Source organism: Rhinopithecus roxellana, chromosome 19, assembly GCF_007565055.1.
Source record: "Rhinopithecus roxellana isolate Shanxi Qingling chromosome 19, ASM756505v1, whole genome shotgun sequence".
NCBI lineage: Eukaryota > Metazoa > Chordata > Mammalia > Primates > Cercopithecidae > Rhinopithecus > Rhinopithecus roxellana.
In genome coordinates this window covers 18,511,206-18,524,655 of record NC_044567.1, presented here as the reverse complement: position 1 = coordinate 18,524,655, position 13,450 = coordinate 18,511,206, and the positions used below count along the sequence as shown (strand labels likewise).

The 13,450-nt window shown below is 52.1% G+C and overlaps 1 protein-coding gene across 7 annotated transcripts in view; it reads right to left on the bottom strand.

The window, feature by feature from the left end:
* Positions 1-8,169, bottom strand: part of FOXN1 (forkhead box N1) — a 31,708-nt gene extending 23,539 nt beyond the window's left edge. For 3 of the 7 annotated variants that reach the window (XM_030923646.1, XM_030923651.1, XM_010372324.2), the window contains exon 1: positions 7,956-8,169. The gene's annotated coding sequence lies outside the window, so the exon portion shown is untranslated. Of the gene's footprint in view, positions 1-452; positions 507-7,955 lie in introns of those variants that run through there. The other 4 variants (XM_030923647.1, XM_010372323.2, XM_030923648.1 and 1 more) reach the window with 3 other exon arrangements.
* Between the last annotated feature and the right edge of the window lie 5,281 nt (positions 8,170-13,450).

Here is a 13,450-nt window from a genome sequence, read left to right as displayed (position 1 = left end):
TGAGCCACTGACACCTGCAGCTGAGTCATTCCAGCCCCCAAATCAGGCTTCTCCTAAAGCCCCTTCAGCATTCCCGTGCGTCTCTGGAAGCAGGCTGGCCCCAGAGCATTGCCTAGCATGCCCATCCTGGAAAAGCACTCGAGCCCCGGACCAATCTCTAACCCTTATTTATTGTAATCTTAGTCCTCTTGTCCTGTCCTTCCTGCCATTCACAAAGCCACCCACTAGAGCCTGTTTAAGGGCAATAGACTCATCCCTTCTCCAGGGACGGTCCCAGCTTTGCTTCAGATGCCTGACTCCAACAGCGTCCAGTCTCCCACTCTCCTTTGCCCAGCACCCCTTCCTTTTCGCCATCCCTGGCTGCCTCTGGGGGCAGCTTCCTGTCTCTCCAGCCCCTTTCTAGCCTCTGCCACCCAGCCGTGGCCCCAAAGAAGCCAAATCCAAGGACTCACAGTGGGCTCTGGGTCATGGCCACCATCACCGCTTCGGGGAGTCATCCAGCCTGCAGCTCCCCGGGAGCCTCCATCGAGGTATAAATACTCCCACATCCCTGGACCGGCCCCCTGCCTGAGGGCTGAGGCGGGGCTGTCTCCCCAGGCCAGGCAGGCAGGTCACATGCCCCATAAATGCCACAGGACCACAGGCCCTTCCTAGCAGCCCTGGGGAGGCCAACTGGAGCCTGACCTCTTTGGATGGATGGATGGATGGATGGATAGATGTATTTATGTATGTACAGATGAACAGTTGGATGAATGGACAGATCATCGGATGGAGAGATTGATGGATGGACAAGGATGGATGGAAAGCTATACAGATGGGCAAATCAACAGACAGATGGATGAATGCTTTATTTTTTATTTTAAGTATTTTTATTTCTGTGAGTATCTATAGTGTAAAGGATGAATATTTAGAGGGATAGATGGATGGAGGTCCTTGACCTACCTGTGAATGTTTATTCTGTTTTTTTTCTTTTTTTGGACGAAGTCTCACTCTGTCACCCAGGCTGGAGTGCAGTGGCACGGTCTTGGCTCACTGCAACCTCTACCTCCTGGGTTCAAGTGATTCTCCTGCCTCAGCCTCCCAAGTAGCTGGGACTACAGATGGGCACCACCAAGCCTGGTTAACTTTTGTATTTTTAGTAGAGACGGGATTTTGCCATGTTGGCCAAGCTGGGGATGCTTATTTCGTAGATGGAAAGAAAGGAATGTTTGGTTTCAAGGAAACAAGAAATGCTACCTCCCAAAGCTCCCATTCATTCCTTTCTGAGACATACCTACTAGGACTGCTTCTGTCCTCTGCTAGTCTGAGAGATCAGCCCTATTGGGTTCTTCCTACTCTTTAGATGCTCCTTGCCAGAGACCTCCCACCTAAGCATCCTCAGCCCCCAGGGATCTTTTGCTCTTACTCTTGGGTGTCATTCATGGTCTGCCTCTTCCACCCTCTTGCCTCCCTGCCTACTCTGGAGTCCAGGCTCTGAGGCTGTGAGTCTACCCCAACATCTTGCTCCCAGAAGCAAGGTCAGCAAGCTTGCCCTGCCGAGGTTAGTGGGGGAGGGCAATTCCCAGTTCCAAGTACATAAAACCCTTAGACAGGCAGTTTAAGGAGAAGGATCTCCCACCTCCACCTTCCCCAGGTTCTAGAGATGGGGTCTTGCTTTGTTGCCCAGGCTGGTCTCAAACTCCTGGGGTCTCACCTCAGCCTCTGGAGTATATGAGACCAAAAGTGCATGCCATGGTGCTCACCTATTCCCAGGGATTTTTGAAGCCATGGCTGAGTCTGATGGCGAGAACTGGCCTGACCTGTGACTTGGAGATGGACAGGGTGACCTAGAACCACTGACGGCTTGACTGGAAAGCTGGGCTTTTGAGAAGGAGGAACTTGCTGCCTGCTTGATCCTTCCAGGGGGCAGTGTGCAGAAAGAAGTGATCTGAGGCCTTAGACATTGGTTTCTAGAGAAGAAAGTTCCCTGAAATCCTCAGTCTGCCCAGCTGTGATAGGGGCCAAAAAGAATGGCTGATGAGGTGGGGCATGAGTAAAGGACCAGGATGCTTTTGCACAGATTATGAAGCCTGGCCTTCATCCCTACTACAACAAGCTTCCTTCAGCTACACTGGCTGAAGGGGATGGAGAAATGGGCTGAGGGATGGGATGAAGTGGTTGACCTCTAAGCACTCATTAGCTCTGGGTCCCTGTGGCCCGGAAGTCCCACCTCTGTAATGAAGTCACCCAGGACTGAGCCTGATGGTCCCACCCCCAGCCTCCTGTGGGCTACATAGGTAATTGGCTTCGGAGTTGATGGGCTGTGGCAGTGATTGGCAGCAAAGGATTTGATCTCTGAGACCAACAGACATATTGGAGCTTGGTCTCACCTCCCCCGTAACCTGGCGTTATCATCTCTGGAAGCCTTCACTGAGCCCAGATCCCGGCTTCCCTGCAGAATCCCCCTTTTCCCTCACAGTGAGGCCTCCTGACCAAGGACTGCAGGAGGGTCCTCTCCCAGCTCTGCTCTCAGTGTGGGCTAGTCGTGGGAATAAACTTCGTTCCCTCTTTTATAAAACGGGGTCCTCGTCTTTGCCCTACATACTTCACCTGGCTGTCCTGGGGACCCAGTGAGAACCAGAATGTCAAAATCCTCAGAAGTTAAACCAGCACCAGCTTGTCTGGTGCCCCTGCCTCCTCCCCTGGGGTCCTAGGCCTGTACGATTTCAGGAGTGGGATGGGGCTGAGTGAGATCTTTTTACCTTTAACCATCCCCCCTTCCTAGGGGTGTGCCCCAGGGGGATGGTCAAGAGGGCCCTCGTCTTGCTGGTGCGCTCCCTCTTTGCCTGTCCACCTGAGTGGGGGCAAAGAAATGGCCCAGGATCCCACTATCTGTTGGGCCAGGGGCCTCTCACACTCTGTACATATCATTATCAGAACTGCTCATTAATACCAATCTATTATTAGGGATATTAATTCTGCCACCACTACTAATAATACAGATTTAGTACAAGACAAATACAAACTGGTGCACCTCCTCCCTCAACGCCATCTGGCACAGGGGACAGGCAGGTGGTTATCTCCTTGAACTTAATAAGCCTTGGAGTGAGAAGTGCACTGGGAGGCCCTCCCGCCCAAGCCCCTCTTTATTTGACAGATGGGGAAACTGAGGTCCCACCAGTGGGAGAGATTGCTCCCTGCTATGCAGGCGTCTGTGCACTGCTCCTTCCTCCAGGCTCCGGGGCTATGGGAAGCAACTCTGAGCACCTAATCATGTCCCTGAAGAAGGGGCAGGCTCTGAGGGTGTTTACCTGAGCCCATCCAGCTCCTTGGCTCCAGCTGCCATCTTTCTTCCTTGACCACCCTCAGAGCATCCTGGGTTTGGCATTGCCACTCCAAATAATTTTTTCTCCAAAACCCTTCCCACTTCAGGCAGATTGGACATGCTCATGGGAAGGCACAGAGAAGCAGAGCCACCTCTATCAATCTACACGCTCTTGGTGCCCAGTGTAGGCTCCAGGAACCCTCTCCAGAGGAAGCCGGGGACACTGCCCCCACTGACAGTGAGGACTGCTGTGGTCGCTCTGGGCCTGCGTGGAGGAGGGGTGCTAAGTGCAGAGTCTGATAATTGGGTTTTCTGATCACAGCAGCGTATGTGTGTGTGTGTGTGTGTGTCCTTCCTCATGTACATCCTATGCCTTCCGAGACTGATGGGCTGGTGCAGTCTGGGACATGGCTATGGAATTTACAAGTGTAGGTGGGGCCTCCAACTGTCTCCAGGCAATCTGGTTCCAGGGATGCACCCCATTCTCATTATCTGTGTGTGTGTGCGTGCTTGTGTGTCTATGTGTGTGTGTCTCTGTGTGTGTCTCTCTGTATGTATATATGTATGTGTGTGTGCATGTGTGTATCTCTGTGTGTGTGTCAGGGTGTGTCTCTGTGTGTGTCTGTGTGTGTCTGTATGTATATACGTATGTGTGTGTGCATGTGTGTATCTCTGTGTGTGTGTCTGTGTGTGTGTCTGTGTGTGTGTGTGTCTGTGTGTGTCTCTGTGTCTGTGTGTGTGTGTGTGTGTCTCTGTGTCTGTGTGTCTGTGTGTGTGTCTGTGTGTGTGTGTCTGTGTGTGTGTGTCTGTGTGTGTGTGTGTCTGTGTGTGTGTGTCTGTGCTGTAGTTTGTCAGAGGCAGTGGGGGGAGCCCTGAGGGCCCCAGAGAGTGTACGAGGGCAGGATTTGGAACTGACTGACCGTGCATCCTCCTGTGAGCATGGGGTGGAGGGCGAGATTCAGACCTTGCAGTGGGCTCTCTGTTGCATCCTGGAAGGGGATGGGAGGGTCTTGAGGGGTGCCTACCCCTGGAAGCTTCTAGAGTAGCTTTGAGAGCACAGGTTCCCTTTTCCCCATGACTCACAGGCTGGCTCTTCAGTCAAGTTCCTCAAGAGATCACGATTCAGCGAATTCTCTCCCTGGCCCCATTAATCTGAGCTGACTAAGCAAGGGCCACAGGTAGGGTAGAGACCCGGGGATGTGCACTACTAATCAACCCTAAAAATCCCTGCTCCTGCTTCCATGCCCCCCTTCCTTGGCCTTCCATGCCTAATAGGATCAATTACGTTCCCAGCCCCCTGAGAAAGGCTGCCCCGGCCCCACTTTGGGGCTCTCTGATAGTGTCTCTCCATCCTCCCTTCACTGCCACACGCCCGCAGTGTGGGGGTCTGTCTGAACACTAGGTCTCCACTTGTCTTGTTGCATCTGAACTCATTTTTACTGTTTGGCGAGCATCCAGCCTTTACGGCCCAGATAGGATGAGAAAGCTAAGGGTTGCTCCAGGGATGATCTCATCCTGCCTGTTTTGTCCATTTGCATGGCTCTGGGCTTTTCCTCAACGCTCAGAGAACCTGGAGGACACCCCAGAACCTGGCGGGGATGCTGGTGAGAGGTGTTGGACTCCAAGGGAACCTGTGACATAAGGGGAGATACATCTTGAGGAATGGAGTAGGAGGGGGAGATGGGGATAGGAGTGTGGTTGGAGGTGGGAGTGACGAGGTGAGGTAAGGAGGAAGGAGCAGGATGGGGTGGTGGTGATGGAGGCAAGTTTGGGGATGAGGATGAGTAGGAAGGGGCTGGGCTGGGATTGAAGATGGGAATGGAGGTAGGTTGTGATGGGGAAAGAGACAGAAACAGGTGGAAAGGTGAGGGATGAGGTTGGAGTTGGGCACAGAGAGGCAGGGAGGGGCAGGGGATGGAGATGAATAAGGTGGAAAGACCCAATGTATTCTGGAACCATGTGGTTGGTGCTTTTGGGAGGCCCTCTCCCAGGGGTCATCTTGTCTTTCCCCAGCTCCTGGAGGTCATCTCATCCTTCCCCAGCTCCTGGGCATGTTGCCAGCCCAGCCCCACCCATCCCAGATCAATGGTTGCCTCTCCACTCAGGAAACCGGCTTCTGTGGTCACATAGTCCAGTCAAACTCAACCTAAAACGCTGAGAACTTTCTCTGAAGTCTATCAATCGCTCCTGCTGCAGAAGCCAATCTTGGCTTCCTGAGCTCCCCTCTTCCAGCCACAGCGGGGATGGCAGGCTGTGATTTGGAAGGACAGAGGGGAGGGCATACCTGCAGGACCTCGGTCCCCTCCATCCTTCTGTTATGGGCGGATGAGGAGGCAGGCAGAAGTGGACCGCAACTTCATTAGAATGTGGAGTCGGAGAGAATAAGAGGGGCAGCGGGAGTGGGGCCTTTCTGTCCCTGCCAGTGCCCAAGCAAGCAGGGCATTTCAATGTGACTTAGAACAGTCTCTGCCTATGTGCCTGGGCCCTGTGCAGGCAATGGGGGTTCTGCTGGTCCATGAAACCCAGGTGTCAACTCCAACCTGAAAGGGGGAGGTTAGACATCAGGAAGGACTTCCTGGCTAGAGAAGATGAAGAGTCCAAGGAAAGAAGTGATATGTTGCTTTCTTAGAGGCCAGATGGGACTCTCCGGGGGACGGGGGAAAGGAAGGCTTTCCCTGAGGCAGCGGAGGGCACATGACAGAAGGCGTATGTCACTAGCGGGCTTTCCCCCTTGTCGTTAACTTTCCTAAGGCTTGTCATGATGAAGCCTTTTCACAATGGAGACGGCTGTTGGTTGGAGGCAATGTGGTGTCAGTGTGTGGATGAGACAAAGCTGGGGAGCAGGGAGGGGTCCTAAGCCCCCTAATTTTTCTCTAGCTTCCCAGGACCCACTGGTCCAGAGGATTCTGGGGCTCCCTGAGCCCCTGGGAAATAAAGTCCTCTGAGAACTCCCTGGCATTCCCGGGAGAACAGGTTCCTGGCTCTGGGAGGGAGTGAGGCGCCGGGCCTGGGGGGGCAGCGTGCCTCGGCAGGCCCTGGAGCCGGGAGCTGAGCTCGCAAAGGCAGCGCGGGCGGGGCTGGGTGGGGAGCCAGGAAGACATGTGCCTCTCCCTGTGGCCCCTTTGCCTCTGAGGATCCCCAACCTGGGGCAGCCCTCACCCCCTCTGCCCCTCTTCAGGACTCAGCCTGGCTCTGTCCCTGCCTGGCTCACCCTGAACCCCTCACAGAGCCATAAGAGAAAGGGACCAGGATAGGAGGTGCTGCCCCTTCCCCCATCCACCGAGGGTGCCCTTCTACTGCCTGTGTCTTGTGGTCAGGGAATGAGCAAGATGGTAAAAGGGTCTGAGCCAAGCCCGATGGGGACAGGACTGCAGTGCAACGCTGCCCTTGGATCCGAGGAACTAGGGTTCCCTGGTGCGGGAGGAAGAAGGTTACGGGGCAAGCAGAACTGGACCCTGCAGCGGTGAAGATTTCAGAGAGGCTCCAGAGGGACTTCATGACTGTGAGGAAACTGACCAGATTTTCTCCTTCAGGGATTAGGAAAACTAGGAGGGGCAGCCCTGCCCGACGTGGGCAATGAGTGGCATAGGGGCAGGGGATGGATAGGGTGACTTCCCAAGAGGAGCCCCTCCACCCGGGTCCCTTCCCGCTGACCAGTTGTGCATTGCCACAAAGCACATCCAAACATATCCCCCATGCCTGTAGGTGCCAAGAGAAGAGGCAAACACACCCACTTGTTAGAGTCTACTCTTCATCCAACGGGCTTCTTTGGATATTTAGGGAGGGCCTGGGGGACTCCACGGGGAATGCCAGAACCTTATCTGAGCAGGTAGTGGGTGGGGAGGAGTCAGGGGAGCTGGCAGGCGCTTCCTGCTGCTTCGGCCATTTCCCTAAGGGCCTTCACTCTTCACACCCCCAACTCTAGGCCCCAAAGGCCTAAGGGCTCCCTGCCTGGCCCAGTTCTGCTCACCAGGGCTCTGCCTTAGGGGTCTTGCGGGAGAGAAATGGAGTTGGGGATAGAAGGTGACCAGCATCAACTCCTAGCCACAGCACCTGTTTGCCACCTGTCTGCTTCGCCACAAGGTGCACCATCTCCTTCCTTTCTGCAACCCAGGTCTCTGCATGGGCCCAGGCATCTAGACCCCAGCCTAGGCTGCATGGAGATGTTGAGCAATTCTTTGATCTGCACAAACCTTGGTGCCCCCAGCTCCCAGAGCTGGGCTCTCCCTTCTTCACTTGGAAAACCACTAGACGGAGAACATGGCCCCCTGCCTTTCAGCTCTAGTTTTCCAGAACTAGCACTTCTGAATCCTTATTACCCCCCAGCACAGGGTGAGTGAGCACATCTCCAACACACAGAGACACACACAAAATCCAGCACACGCCAGAATGAGACCTACACCACAGCAAGGGGGATTAAAGTTGGACAATCTAGAAAAGGAACTGGAGGGGGGCGTCGGGGAGGGGGTGCCCCTTGGCCTCCAGGCACTCACCCGAATTCTGAGTCTCCCTTGAGCTGCAGTGAGAATGTGGGGAGCACCCAGGTGCTCCCAGTCACTCCTGAGCCCCGTTAAAAAGGCAAACCCCCTCCCCATGCCCCAGCCCGGCCCCGCTGGCCTCCACGGCTGACTTGGGCCGGGGCTCCTCTTACCTGCTCAGTGAAGCAGGTCGGCGTGGGGGCCCGGGTCTGGGGGGACAGGAGCTCTGTCCGTCTGTCAGTCCGTCAGCTCGGCCGTCCTGGGTCTGTGCTGACATCAGGTGAGGGGAGGCAGCTGCCAGGTGAGCCAATAATTATGATATCAGCTTCCCCTTGCCCGGAGGGGCTGCTGCCAAAACGGGGAGAAGAGAAAGGTGACTAAGAAGCTAGTTTGCTCCTTGGCTCTTGTTTGACAGGTACCGGCTCCCGTGCCCGCCCCAGCCGCGCCCCGGCCCCCCCCAACCCCTCCCTCCTCCTGAGCTGGCCCGGGCCCCCTCCCCTGTCCCTGCCAGCGGGCACAGCCTGTGGCTTGTGGAGGTGGGGGTTGTCCCGTGGCCCCTGCCTGCACTCCAGAAGGGGGATGTCGCCCCACCCCGCCCCCCACAGGTGGGGCACAGGCCTGTCGGAGCATGCACGTGTGTCAGGAGAGCCTGGTCGCCACATGTATGCTCATGGAGCCCACTCACGAGGTTCTGGGGAACAGCGCTGGGTGGCCCCCAGGGTTCTCTGAGGCACAGCATGGACAGGTTGGGTCCTTCAAGGGCCATGCATTAGTACAGATTTGCTGGGAACTGCCAGTCATCTGTCTGTCTCTCCACAGCTCCTGCAGCACCTCGAGGGTGTCTCCTTGTGGGTGGGGGCGTGTGCACCCACTTGAGCATGTGCCGGTGACTCCCATCTCCCTCTCCTTCAGGGGGAGATACAGGCAAGTCTGTCTGCATCTCCCCCTGGGTCTGTACATCTGTCTCCTGGGTGGGCGTGTGTCTGCATGTCTTCCCCTGTGTCTGTGTCTCTGTGTCCCTGGACCCAGGCCTGTGTGTCATCCGTGTGTTGAGACGCTTATGTCTGTGCACACGTCTCTGCTGTGTGTCAGCAATCTAGCCCTGTGTGAGCATGTGGGTGTCTGTGAGCGTGGAGATGGGGACTCCCTGGTTCTGTGTCTTCATCCCATGGCCACTCTTCACGGTTTGGAGGATAGAAACAGAAACCTGAGTGGCTGTTGCCCTGGTCTCTGGCCCCTTAGAGTCCATGTTGAAGGTGAAGCCTCCCTGGTCCCAGCTGGACTCAGTCCTGGAGCCTGTGCCTGCTCCCTGACAGCTCTCTCTGCTGCTCCCCCAGACCCTGTCCTCACCTCCTTCTCTCTGCTTCCTTTCCATCTTCTTTGCCCTCCACCCCCTTGTCTCTTGTCCCTGGTCATTCTTTCCCTCCTCCATCTCCCTGACCCTTGCACTGGCCTCTAAGCCCACTTGTGTCTCTTCCTGGAGCTAAAGGCTCTAGGGACCTAGTACCAGCACTGCTGCCCAGCAAGGTCTGGGATTTGGCTTCCAGCCTGAGGGTATGGACAAGTCAGCTCTTCCCCAGTGACTATCTCATTCCAAGGAGAGAGGTAATCTCAACCCTGACCAGGGGAGAGTGGTGGTCATCTGGTACAAGTGTGGAGCATACTAAAACATTTAGAGAATTCTTAGTCGAGGCAGAAAATGTTCCGTACTAAATATCCATTTCAGAAAAGAGGGTGCAGAGGCAGACAGCAAGGAACCCATTTGTAAGTGATGGTTAGCTGTGTGATCTTCCATACTCCCCACTCTGAGCCTCAGTTTCCTCATTTGTTAACAAGGGAGTGATACTCACCCACAGGGTGGTTATGAGGATTTAATAAGTTTGTATGTCTAAAGTTCTCAGCATAACCCCAAGTGGCCCCTTTCTCTTCACCAAGGCCAGTGGTGCTGGGAAAGAAATGAGGACGTGCTGACATGCCCACTCGGGTATAAGAATTGTGTTCTGGGGTTAGGACAGGCACCCTGACTCAATCCACCTTTCTCTGGGACTCACAGTAGCATTCAAAGCTCTGCTCCCTTAACCCTAATAGTCAATGGAGTTTCACAGTGAAAGGGCAGCTATCAAGACCTGGGTGTTTGCTAATTGCTTCTATCTGATATACACAGAGCTAACTGTTATTTCTAGACTCACGGGTATTTCTGTATGGATACTCTGGGCACAGAAAACCAAAAAAATTGTAAGTTGAAGGCTGCCATGGTTGCTATCAATGAACATTATTCCGAAAGCCCCAACCAGTACAATAAGAAAAAGAAATAAGGCATTAATATAAGGAGGAAAGATGCAAAACCGTCAAGAATTACAAATGTTGTGTTTATTTAGGAAATCGAAGAGAATCAGTTAAAAGACTATTACAACAAATGAGAGAATGTAATAAGATAGCAGAATATACCAGTGTATAAAAATCAAAACCATTTCTATACAACTAAAACAACCAATTAAAATAGGAGATAGCTGGGCGTGGTGGTTCACACCAGTAATCTCAGCACTTTGGGAGGCTGAGGCAGGTGGATCTCTTAAGCTCAGGAGTTCGAGACCAGCCTGGGCAACATGTCAACACCCTGTCTCTACGAATAATACAGAAATTAACTGGGTGGGGTGGCACGCGACTGTAGTCCCAGCTACTTGGAAGGCTGAGGTGGGAGGATTGTTTGAGTCAGTGATTCAGAGGTTGCAGTGAGCTGAGAGGTTTCAGTGAGCCACTGCATTCTAGCTTGGGTGACAGAGTGAGACCCTGTCTCAAAAAGAAAAAAAAAGGAGACAAAAAGATTTAGCTCACAAAAGTAACAATACAAAATATCCAGGAATAAACTTAATAAGAAATACATGAGGCCGGGCGCGGTGGCTCAAGCCTGTAATCCCAGCACTTTGGGAGGCCGAGATGGGCGGATCACGAGGTCAGGAGATCGAGACCATCCTGGCTAACACGGTGAAACTCCGTCTCTACTAAAAATACAAAAACTAGCCGGGCGAGGTGGCTGGCGCCTGTAGTCCCAGCTACTCGGGAGGCTGAGGCAGGAGAATGGTGCAAACCCGGGAGGCGGAGTTTGCAGTGAGCTGAGATCCGGCCACTGCACTCCAGTCCGGGCGACAGAGCGAGACTCCGCCTCAAAAAAAAAAAAAAAAAGAAATACATGAAATCTACATGAAGAAAACAATAAATTTTTACTGACAAACATAAAATAAGACCTGAATAAATATAAAAGCATATCATGTTCCTGAAGTAGAAGGCTAAAAAAAAAAAAAAAAAAAAAAAAAAAAAAAAGAAAAAGAAAATAGAAAAAAAGAAAGAAAAAAGGCTGGGCATGGTGGCTAATCACAGCACTTCAGGAGGTGGGAGGATCGCCTGATCCCAGGAGTTTTGACACCAGCCTGGGCTACATGCTGAGATCCTGTCTCTAAAACAGCAACAACAAGAAGACTGAATTGTAAGGATGTCAATTCTCCTCTAAAGACAAGCTGAATGCAATTCATATCAAAAGTCTAAGGGATTTGTTGCCCCCCAAATATGACAGGTTGATTCTGTAGTTTGGGGGAAGGGTAAATCTATGAGAATAGCTTAGAGTTTTTTGAGAAAGAAGACTAACGGGTAACTTGCCCTGTCAGTTTTCAAAATGTTCAATAAGGCTTCCACAATTAAAACTGCAACTTTGATACAGAAATAAATAAATTAATGGAAGGTAATAGAGTCCAGAAGAAACTTGGATATTTGTGAGAAATGGGCATATGATAACAAGGTATTTTAAAATAGGTATATAATAGTAGGGTATTTTACTTTATTTTTCTGAGATAGGATCTGTCTTTGTTGCCCAGGCTGGAGTGTAGTGGCATGATCATAGCTCGCTGCAGCCTCCACGTCCTGGACTCAAGCGATCCTCTCACTTCAGCCTCCCCAGTAGCTGGGACTACAGCTATACCATGCTCAGCTAGTTGAACAAAAAAATTTTCTTTGTAGAGATGGGGTGTTGCTCTGTTGCCCAGGCTGGTCTCAAACTCCCAAAGCACTGGTATTATGGGCTTGAGCCAGGACATCTGTACTGCAAAGTATTTTAAAGTAGCAAGTAAAAAATTTAATAAATGGAGTTGGGACAGTGAACTTTCCATTGGAAAGAAATAAAGTTAAATCCTTCTTCATACTATACATTTAAAAATCCAGATGCATTAACAATCTAATGTAAAAATGAAAATCGTACAAACAAATAGAAAAAATGTAGGAAACATTTTTATGATTATGGAGCGAAAGAAGGCATTTTTAAGCGTGACATCAAATGCAGAAGCCACAAAGGAACATGTTGACAGGTTTGACTAAATAAAAATTGTAAATTTCTTTAGAGCAAAATATAACGCGAACAAAGTTAAAAGACATAACATAGCCTGGAAGAAAGTGTTGAAACATATGTAACAGATAAAGGGTTAATATTCACAATATATAAGGAGCTCCTCTAAATAAATAATAAGATGATTTCACAGAAAAACCGGCAAAGGACACAAGCAATTCACAGGTAAAATATAAATGGCCAAGAAACAAGTGAAAAGATTTTCAACTTCATTAAAAATCAAGAAAATGCAAATTAATTCAGGGGCCAAGGGTCTCAGGGAGGCCCTGATGGGATGTCCAGGAGAGACTGTAGTTGTCACCTCCCACAGTGAGACTGCTTCTGGCAGATGGGATGAACTTCTTTCTCTTCCAAGTCAGGATCCACCTCTGCCCCAGGAATGGGTGCGGGCTCTGGCTCTGGCTCCCTCTTTCCTTTGGGAAGCATGACTTCCTCATTGCATGCAGTCTGGGAGTTGAAACAGGAACCTTGGGATTGCCACAGACCTTGGACTGAAAGGGGATTTGTGAGGTGTTTCTCCTCTGTCTCTAGATAGGACCAACCTGTCCTTCTGTCACCATGCCAGCCCTTCAGAATTCTCTCCTAGGCCCAGAAAGTCTGTCCTGGTGTCTAGCCTCAACTCCAGCTACTGCAGTATTGGGAAAGGACTTCTGTCTGGAGTTTTGGTCCCACACTCCAGTACCCTCATTTCAGGTCATCAGATGGAGCTGAGCTGGGCTCTGGCCTGGAGGAGCTGCAGCTAGGTGCTTAGACAGGCTGGGGCCAGAGGAAGCTCTGTCCCTCTGATGACTGGAGGTTAGAAGCAGTTCACTGTATGCTGCTGAGCTGTGCCCAAGGCTGGGCTGCTTTGAGCCAGAAAACAGCCCTGGCTGGGGCCAATGTCTGCTGTGCTTCAGTCTGGGGAAAGACCTAGGGATGCTAGGAAGAAGGAACAGCATGTGCCCACCCTTGGGAGCCCCAGTATGATGGAGGAGGGGGACCCCTCCCTGAACCCTGCATCTGGATTGGCCATCTTCTGTCCGCTTCTGCTCATGCAGGTTGGACTTGCTTTTCCAAAGTGAGTTACCAAGATTTGAGCCTGCTGCTTTCCAAGTCTCACTCCACTGGTGTGCAAGACCCTGAAGAACATCCACAGAGGAACAGGGCAAAGCCATGAGGCCCTGAGGCCCAGAGACCCCACGTCAAAGAAGGGGTGGGGAGATCTGGGGTTAATTAGGGTGAGCTTCCTGGGGAAGAGCAGGCAGCTCATTGGCTGTGGCTGATGGAGAAGCACCC